This window comes from Macrobrachium rosenbergii, chromosome 36, assembly GCF_040412425.1.
Source record: "Macrobrachium rosenbergii isolate ZJJX-2024 chromosome 36, ASM4041242v1, whole genome shotgun sequence".
NCBI lineage: Eukaryota > Metazoa > Arthropoda > Malacostraca > Decapoda > Palaemonidae > Macrobrachium > Macrobrachium rosenbergii.
Window position 1 is genome coordinate 5,748,696 of NC_089776.1, and position 9,836 is coordinate 5,758,531.

Here is a 9,836-nt window from a genome sequence, read left to right on the forward strand (position 1 = left end):
ATGGGAGATACGATTATTATTGTTATTTGTTAAATTCTCTAAATTTTTCTGTAACAGTTTCTTCAACGATAACATTACCATATAGAATAAATTGTGACTGTGTAATCAGTGATTTAAATCTTAGTTGATGATCGCAAGAGTTAAAATGATGTTTACACGACTCTAAGCCGCCATGGAACTTTACTAATTGTTTCTGTTTCGTTTTTTAATTTATGTGAATGATGGACCAGTGTCAGTAATCATTCTTCAGTTTTTTTCTAATCGTTTTCTATTTTTCAAATATTAGCCTTCTTATTAGGAAAAATTGCCATGCAAATAAGAGAACTTTTAGGCTAGTTCCTAATTTCCTTGAAGGCCTTTTTCGTGACAGAGTTTCTTTGGGGTTAAGCAGCAGAATTAAGATGGAACCAGTGGTCCTGTTATTTTAAGATGGTGGGCATGCTGTATCCTAGGAGTCTGTTTGAGTTTAGGCTTAAAGACATCAGGGAACTCCTGTAGGAGGGTGTGCAAATCTGTGGGGCCTAACGAAGTGGCAGACAGCTGCTTGAGTCAGAAATATGGCAGGATCCAGAACTCAGTGACGGCCAATGCCTGATCTAAGTGTCCAACAGCCAGTGCTGAGCAGAGGTGTCAGTATTTTTTATTCATCAGTCTGTTGTTGATGCAAAAAAATAGAGTGGAAGGTGCCCATGTCCAACAGAATTCATGCCTGAGGCTTGGTCAGTGATGTAGAATCTAATGGAGCAGGCATCCATTGGGGTTGTGGCAGCTACAATAAGTATCTTGGGCAGACACCCGGCTCATTTTTCTCCAGCTGCATCCAAGGGTACAGTTCCTTGCCACTGTCCCAAAGTTGTGGCAGTATGTGCAAAGGATTAGTGGCTTGTTGTTGCTTGTAAGGGCACTTTTGCACAGTGTTAGCCTGGGTCTTGCTATCACAATCCTAGCCCTGGTCTTGGCCTGGTCTTCTTGCTTTGCAGAGAGTGTGGGGGCCACGTTATGATGCCTTAGAGGCCTCCAACAGCTTGTCCACCTTCTTAAAGTGGTCCAGCATCAATGTACCTTTAGCAGCCCAGATGTTGACAAGTAGCCAGCAGAGCCATATTTCCCTGTCTAAGTGGATCTTCTTGGGTTTTCCATCAGTGTCAAGAGACTGCAGCTGTTGTATTTCCCATCAGTGTGCTCAGCAGGTCAAGGGTTCCATTGGGTGCAGGTCAGCAGTAGCAAGGGGAACTTAGACATCAGGAACTGGTACAGGTCATTGTATGTGATCCTCTCATTTTGGACATCAAGAAAACATGAGATCTAGGGAAACAGGGCATCTGGGACCACGTAATTGACATAATCTGCCTTCTTCATCATTTGAAAGGTGGAACTGTTTATCTGCCCCTTGAACTAGACTGGTGATTTAGAAGAGAAGTGGTCTGGTAAAACTAAGGTATACTTAACTTAGAAGAGAAGACATTAAGAGTTTTATGGCATTCATATTTGTTTGTTCATCAATGGACATCTCATGATGCTTTCCTTACTAGATCATCTTATAGTGGTAGGCATAGTCATAGTTAGTCCATTAGTAACCAGAAACTGAGTGCAAAAATTGTGCTTTTGAGATGATCTTTAACTCTCTTAAAAGAATGAAGGTTGAACTTGAATGCTGTATCTAGTCCATTTAATGGGTTTTTTTATTAAAAGATATGGCATTAGTTAGGCTTTGAATTCCCATGGTTGACATAAAAATTATGCTGGGTCTACTGTTTTAGTGGCAGTCACCCCTGTCCTACCAAGAGATAGCAAAGCCAGAGTTGAGACACCACATTTGGTCCATTAGCTGCTTCTATGTTGGTAGTGCATTGCTGTATTTTGTCTGTTAGTTTCCAAAGGTTAGGTACAAGAACCACGCTGGCATGCCAGTCAATCCAAAATCACCAGACTAAGAAAAGTCAAACACAGCATTCTAGGAAACAAGTAACTTAATTAGCTGGCTCTGACCCATTTTGATACAACATGCAGACAGCATAGTAATTACAGTTCATCATTCACAGGTATGGTCAGAACCGTGTGGCAGGTTATGTAGGTGACATATGGGCACATGACTGTGAGAGTGCTCTGTGATTGGCTGCTGAACCTGGTGGCTAAAGCTTAGAAGCTTACTGGAAACTTAAAAGGAGTGCCTTGGGTGCTGTGTTAGGAAAGTCAATTAATGGGACAACTCAGCCCCTAGGTTTATCCAGAAGAAACTAACTCCAGCCAAGAAGAGGAGCAGCACCTTCTACAGAGAACTTCTGCCATACACCTGAGTACACAACCCTTCAGACATCTACTCAAAATTACACCTTTCATCATCCTTTACAAAAAGCAACAGCATCACCTTTAGGTGGTTGTCAAAGTCACATGTGCAGTACACTATGTACCTGGCAAGAAAACTCAGGGGCAGATGCACTACCCATGAAAGAAATCAACAAAATCCAACCACGGATTAATCATGACAAGTTCCCCGATGTACAACTAACTGTGAGAGACTGAAATAAAAGACTATTGCATGTTCACAATAAACTTCCTTTTGGCAACACAGGATGTGCCAACTTCTGCAAGACCATCACTGGCAGTCCTCGTCCTCTTCTACCAACAGCCTGCTGGAAGAAGGTATTCATGTTATTCCACAGACTTTCACTCCTCTGGGAGAAAAACTGTTAAGTTGGTGATATAAAAATATATCTGACAAGGTGAATAAAGATATGTGAAATCATAGACCAAAGAGTGCCTAAAGTGTCAAAAATTAAAATAACTTAACATATTCCAGCATCTGTGACTTCCCTCAACCCAAATAACAATTTGGTTACTCGCATATCAACACTGTGGGACCCCTTCCCACATTCAAATAAAGCAGACACATCTTCATAGCAACAGAACTATCTACAATGTGGATAGAGGCGATACCTATGTTGGAGCAACTGCATTCATTTGCATCAAACCACTCTTTGATGGCGGGGCCAGCTGTTTCAGCCATTCGACTCTAAGGTATTGGCCCCCCCTACCCAAATTAATGGGTTTAGAAAATCCACTACACCACAGCCTATAACAAGCAGCCAGTGGCTTGAAAGAAAGAACCCACCAATCCCTCAAGGCCAACCTCATCGCCAGATACAAAGGACTCAAATGGAAGTCACAATTGCTCCAAGTTCTCCCCGGATTATGTACCGCCCCCAAAGACAAAATATCTGTCTGCCGCTTGGAAATGGTATTCGAGGAAATCATTTGCATTCCAGGCAATTATTCCCTGCTGACAGTACTGATTGTCCAAGAGAGGGACTCTCAAGACTCCGATAAATTGTTAGCAACCATTGCCCATGCATACAAATGTACAAGGATACAAAGAAAGAATACCTCCTAAGTCATCTTTGTACTTGCAAATTCATTTTCCTACAAAATCCTACAAAGCGGTGCCCACAAGCTTCCTCTAAAGGCCCCATGCATTAAGAAAAAATGTTCAGAACACAGCTACATGTTGATAAAAACAGGTGAAAACCACCATACCTCAAAAGTTGTTGGCAACTAAACAATAAATGACTGAATGTAACATGTCCAGATATCATTGGTGATTCTAATGAAATCTTACCTATTAAGCCTATATTCTCTTTTAAGTATACGTTATGTCTGTTGATAATACTATCGAGTTGAGAGACTAAGAAAAATGTGTTCTGAAGCCTAAAAGTAAATAGCACGGTGGCCAAAGTCAGCAATTTGAAAAACATTTTTGTATATGAATCTTGTTACATACGACATTTGTTCATCAGGTTCAGAAAGGGATCCAAAAACTGCGTCAAATTCTTTAGTGCACAAAAAAATTTGCATCATTATGGATTTTGAATTCAGCCCCTGAAAATTATCCAAGATACTAATAATTTCAACCGATAATTCCATAGGATGACATAACTCCACATACCACATAAAAAAAAAGTATCTTCTCTCTCTCTCTCTCTCTCTCTCTCTCTCTCTCTCTCTCTCTCCCTAAATCAGTGCATTCCAGAAATTTTACAGGTTATCATTTACTTCATTTTTACAGGTTTCCTGGTAGCCAAATTAGATCACTGGAAAAGTATGCTATGGATAAACCACAACACTCTTCAAATTCGTAATCAGTAAACCCTAAATTTGTAATTTTATTCTTGAATACTATGGTTCTGTATAACTGAGTCATATACAGTATATATAAAGTCCATGATTCAAATCTATGTGAGCATGTACTGTAGATCCTTGTCAGACCAATGTGTTCATGTATAATGAATGTGGACATTTCATAATGCTTTATGTCAGGCCAAAATGTTTATGCTTAAGAAAAAGTGCCATTTTAAATTAGCCATATGTGGCCATATATACTAGTTAAGTATCAAACTTGCAAAGGCATGCACCCGACTCACACATATAAGGAAGTATAACCATGCTGCCATTTGTCAGATCTCGTGCACTATGGCAAATGCTTCTTATAATGGCTGAGAAATACTATAACCTAATAAATGTCCCAAATTCAGTGGTGATATGCTTCGGAATTTCCCTGGAGAGTCGGGTGTGGTCGAAAGAGCTAGTTGCCCATCTCAATGAGAGGGGGGAGGGAAAGACAAAAACAAAAGAATAAAAGGGAAGGTGAAACAAACCCACAGATTATTTAATCAACAAATATCAGAGATGAAAGATGTGAATAAAAAATATGAAAATAAAAGCTGTCATTTTCATATGAAATAATTTGGTAATGAATATTGCAGGTTCAGAAGAAATTTATTTTCTAGGAAAAACTGTCATCCACATAATAACCGGCAAACATATTCTGTTATAAAAGTTTTCAGGTTGTAAAGTTTCCCTAAAATATTTAATTATCTGGAAACGCAATGGGTTTGCAACCTGATAAGGAAATTTCCACTGATAGAAAGCTCATATATGGAAATTGGAAAATAAAGGCGTGAGAAGAGAAAAAATAAGATACTGATGACAATAACTAATAAACCAACCAACAAACAGATCTAAAAGTGCAAGAACAGCAGTAAGCAGATGCAAAAAAAAATGTATACACTGGTACTCAACGCTTTAAATATTTTAGCCATCTTCCATGTTCACTGGAATGCTGAGTTTCTGCAACGCCAATAGAGTCAGACCATAATCAAAAGGAAAAGGTTTTTCTGAAGACATGCGCGTTTAACATTCCACTTGATCTCACACGTGCAGCCAGGATTCATTTTTACATAAAACATATGTTCAAATTTGCTTCTCTATATAGCCCTGGATGTCGAAGTAATTTTGACCTATTTAGATATCTCACTATTTTGGTACAGTTCCTCTGTCACTAGTCTCTTGCTCTACATGTCAGTGGTGCTTTAGGATTGGATTGGAATATAGAATTTAGACCAAAGACCAAGCGCTGGGACCTACAAGGTCATTCAACGCTGAAAGGGAAATTGAAAGTAAGAAGGTTTGAAAGGTGTAACAGGAGGAAAACCTCGCACTTGCGCTATGAAACAACTGTTAGGAGAGGGTGGAAAGTATGACGGGAGAAAGAGAGTATTGGGCGGAGGTACAGTAAAAGGAATGAAAGGGGTTGTAGTCAGGGGCCGAAGGGATGGTGCCAAGAACCTTAAGTAATGCCTACAGTGCACGGCATTAGGTGCACTGACGACACTACCCCTCCGCGGGGGGGTGGTGTTTTAAAATAGCAGTTTGCTCGTATCTAATAGGACATTTTTTATCAAAATGGAATCTTTCGACCTCGGTAAACTATGGAAATTTATCATTTCAAACATTCCACATTTAGTTGTCTCCTCTGGCAGATAAGCAAGTTTGTCGAAGAGTACTTTGCCATAGGTTCAATCAAATGAACTGAATGTGTTAAGGCTTAGATTTACATACAGGTGTCCAAAACCTGGGTGATTTGGATAATTGTCGTGATGATGTCGTTTTGCATCAAATTATCTATGGACGTTAAAGGTTAACTTCAGGCTTTTAACGTATGCTTATGTGCCGTACATCAATAGTATAATTATTGTTATCATTATTGAATGTATGGATTTCAAACCAATTTTAATCATTTCAAAAATGTTACAAAACCCAAACTTTGATCTTTTTCGATGATAAAATTGTATGAATATTAATTTACGATGCCAGGTATAAATTAACAAGAAGAAAACCTTCGTACAGACCGACCATTTCCACCTCCAAATTTCGACTGATACGTCGACAGGTACTTGCTTACAGCCTGCGATGGTTAGTTTCACTCAAAAGACCTGTGTCCTTTTTAATTCGCACGTTTTTAAGATTCAAGTCTAACGTCAAATCTGCTTTATGTTTCAACACCATTTAGCCTCAGTGCCTCCAAATCTCTCTGATAACCTGTTGTCCAAGGATAGTTCACCTGACCATTTGTGAATCTCTTATTTCAAACTTTACTTTTGTTTCCGTTTTCAAGGCAAGGTTTGTGTTCACTGTAACATTAGAACAACTAAAGCTAGACTCCACTATGTAGTGCCAAATACCTCGAAATTCTTCTGAGACTGACACTATTTCATGGTGTGTTATTTACCTCACTCTAGAAATTTGGTTTCTTTCTTCAAAATGTTCTCCATTGAGTGGCTCTGCTGCCCCTCTCGCGCCAATGGTACCACATTTGTCCAGGGCAGGAGGGATGGTTCATAGGAGAGAAACAGTTCTTATTTTTCTTGTTCCCACTGAACAACCTGTGATAGTGATTACGGCCAGACGTATCTTTTTTCTCCCCCGCCCTCTTTTTTTTGCTCAACCAACAGTGCTTTTGTAGATTATAGATTATAGATTATAGATACCATTTCATGATCAGTGTTTGCTATTCGTGCCACCAGCAAAGGGAAGGACAGTGTCTGCATAAGAAATGTGCTGATCTTGACGGAGTGAGAAGTGAAAACCTAAATAAGATTTTTTAATGTTAAAACATGCTTTTATTAAAATGCACTCAAAAGTAAAAAATAATTTTTTGAGACACTCCAGGATTTTCTTACAATTAATCATGTCTACAAAAATAAAACCGTGGGCCCCAAACATGGAAGGAAATGCTACAAGATAAAAAAAACATATATTTCTTTTCTTGTAGCATTTCCTTCCATGTTTGGGGCCCACGATTTTATTTTTGTAGACATGATTAATTGTAAAAATCCTGGTGTCTCAAAATATTATTTTGTACTTTTTAGTGCATTTTAATAAAAGCAAGTTTAAAACATTTTTTTTACATTTTTATTTTATACTTTTTAGTTTTGACAGAATTTAACAAAATTGATATCCATTTACGGGGGAGAGGAAAGGGGGGAAGGGAAGGTGGGGAAGGGGAAATAGGAGGGGAGGGGGAGGGGGATGGAAGAGGAAGGGGAGGGGAGGACACAGCTAAATTAACACTTGATCGTATGCTCCGGAAGGGGAGGGTAGGGAAGGGGATGGAAGAGGGAAGGGGAGGGGGAGGACAGCTAAATTAACACTTGATCATGTGCTGGGGAGGGGGAATGGAGGGTGAAGTGGGAGGGGGATGGAAGAGGGAGGGGAGGAGTTATATATAAGATAGACTCTACCGAGTCAAAGAGGATATAAAAATCCCAAGGTCTCTGGACCTTGAAAAATCCGAAGAGTTTCATACAAATCCTTAGATACAAAGGTCACTTAGATACTAGAGGGAAAGGTCACTGGTTGTAAGGTCACTAGAGGTCACTGTCGAGAATTGAGTTAAAAGATTTGACCGAAACAGACAGACAGACACAGAAGTCAAGTTAAATAAAAGCGTGTAAAAGAAGGAAACTGGATCTTTTACGGGTGTTGTGGAGAGGAATGTACTGAAAGAAGAAAGATATTCTAAAAATATTTAGTGAAATCATTCAATAATTAATTTAAGGCAAATGTTGCTGATGGCTGATCTTATTATTGTAATTGTATATAAAACAAAACATGAGGTCATCGGTAAGATTGCAGCGGTATTCAACGCTGAAACATCGAGTTCGTCAGATGGTGATGTCATGAAAAAGAGGAAAAGTGCTAAGAAGTATCTCCCAGGCGTTGAGTCTGAACACGAAGAGTCTTCTTCTTTTAGTAAATGTTTTAAAAAATGTAGTTGAGGTTTGGGAGAAATACAAGTTGACAACAGCAGAATTTTTAAGAAAATAGTTACCAATTTTCAGGCAGATGGATAGAAAGCTGATAACGAAACTTTAACAGTTATAAAGAAAGTCTCTCCCAAAATCACGATAGATATTGCATCAGGTGAAGAGTTAAAAGAGGATCTCATAAGCACCTGGCTGCAAGAAATTAATATTTGTAGAATGTCGAGAATGTCTAAGAAATGGGAAGTAACTGCGCTGCAGCAATAAAAGAAACTGAATGTTAATATTAAGTACAGTTTGGACGCCTAGAGTAAGATTAAGAAAATATGATGTCTCAGGATGATATAAAATGAGGTGGCAAGTTTAATCCCATGGTTGTTTGTCCGCCATAGTGAATCAAAGATGGCGGTCATTTTGGACTCTGTCTCCAGGTGGGCCAACAACAAATCTTTGCAAAAATCTTAAATAATGATAGACTTTGGCACTGTAAACTAATTTTACCAGACTAATTTGCTAATATTTAACAAACAGTAAGCAAAGATGTACCAAATATCAATATCAAAAGTCAAACTGAAGGTCATGAAAGTGCATGTGGTACCTGACTCAGCTTATGTGGTAAAAATGTAGATACATTTCTATGATTACATCAAAAGTGACTGAGCAATGCCTTCCTCATAAAAAAATGCTTTTATCCTCTACTTCCTGATACTAATGTAAAAAGAATGTCTGACAATTATCTAGCCCATCGTTTACAATACAGCTCATTCATGATGAGAAGATCAGAAATTTTATTTTACGTCATTTGTCAGCATGTAAAAGATAGTCAAGCAAACAGCAAACTCACTAACACCCATGACAGTAGAAATATTATAACACAGACTTCAAAAACACTGCAGGATGGCCTGTTGAACAATATATCTGAGAATGACCTGTCAAAAATCCAATAGCATGTCAAGACACGCTATGCTGCATACAAGAGAAGAGGTGAGAAACATTCACAAAAACCATCAACATGCAAACTAACTCCTGAACCATTTACGAATCATTTTCATTAAGTCCTGAGAACTGCCAAAAAAAGAGTCAAAACAGCAGTTGCTTCGAATCCCATGAAAAAACCAAGCATTATCTATAACTAAATGAAATGTCAGGGCGGTACTAAAAGATATCGCATTTGCGATGAAATACTGGCAAAAAAACTTATTCAAAGCTACTACTTTCAAAAAGAACAGTGTCCACACTAGAACAATCTTCCTGAAGACTGCTGGCGATGTTTTTACTACAGATGTTATGCATCACAAGAATTGCTTGAACAAATACATCAAACAATTTCAGCGAGATGTGGAATCTCTGATGGCATTTGAAGAGTAAGATGAAAGTCCACAGATGAAAAGGGTGTTCAAGGAACTGATGAACACCATTGAGATAACACATCAAACCTCCACCAACCCAGATTAATTATGACTTAAATAAAGAGACTATTAAGTTCTTGCGAATCATTGACTATGCTCGCTTAAGAAAATTTGATCTTCAAACTTTGCTAAGATCTAAAATAACGCCAACCTCCTTCTACTTAACAAAGGAAGGATTCATACGTAAATTAAAAAAGTCAGATTTTACTACTGAGCTAATGAAATCACTTCCTAAGACACCACCATCACTCTCATCAACTGTGTATCGTCTCAGCATTATCATAGACTTCATGGGGCATGCCAGGAAAGTTTCGACGAAACAGATGAA